This window comes from Mus caroli, chromosome X (assembly GCF_900094665.2).
Source record: "Mus caroli chromosome X, CAROLI_EIJ_v1.1, whole genome shotgun sequence".
NCBI lineage: Eukaryota > Metazoa > Chordata > Mammalia > Rodentia > Muridae > Mus > Mus caroli.
Window position 1 is genome coordinate 90,035,054 of NC_034589.1, and position 793 is coordinate 90,035,846.

Consider the following 793-nt stretch of genomic DNA (forward strand, 5'->3'; position numbering starts at 1 on the left):
CCTAGGGTTTTTATCCCCATAGTTGTCACCCTTTTTGATTTCTTTATTGTTTCTACTTCCATTTTTAGATCCTGGATGGTTTTGTTCAATTCTTTCACCTGTTTGGTAGTGTTTTCCTGTAACTCTTTAAGAGCTTTTTATGTTTCTTCTTTAAGGGCCTCTAGCTGTTTATCTCTGTTTTCTGTTTCCTTCTTAAAGCCCTCCATTATCATCATCATGAGTAGTGATTTTAGATCCATGTCTTGCTTTTCTGGTATGATGGTGTATCCAGGACTTTCTATGGTGGGAGAGTTTGGTTCTGATGATGCCAAGTAACCTTGGTTTCTGTTGCTTCTGTTCTTATGCTTGCCTCCTGCCACCTGATTATCTCAAGTGCTTGCTGCCCTCATTATATCTGATTGGAGCCTATCCTTCCAATAATGCCAGTTGATTCAGGACTCCTCAGAGTCCAGCTTTCTTTTTGATCCTTTGTTTGCAGCCTCCTGTGAACCTGAGATTCTGGGTGTATCAGAGTTCTTGGCAGTCAAGCTTCCTCTGCAACCCTGAAATCCTGGTGTGACCAAGCTCCTGTTATCCTGGGATCCTGGTATCCTAAGATCCTGGGCGTGTTACAGTGCCTGGAAGTGGTGTCTCCTTTGAGGAAAGTGGAACTGTCTGGTCTGTTCAAAACCAAGTTAAACCAGTACGATCAGAAGGAACCAGAGCCTCTGGTCAGGCAGTGCTCCCATGTCCTTGCTCCTGCTGTCACAGGTGTGTCACAATTGGTTTGGAACAGATGTTGTGTTCCACTGAT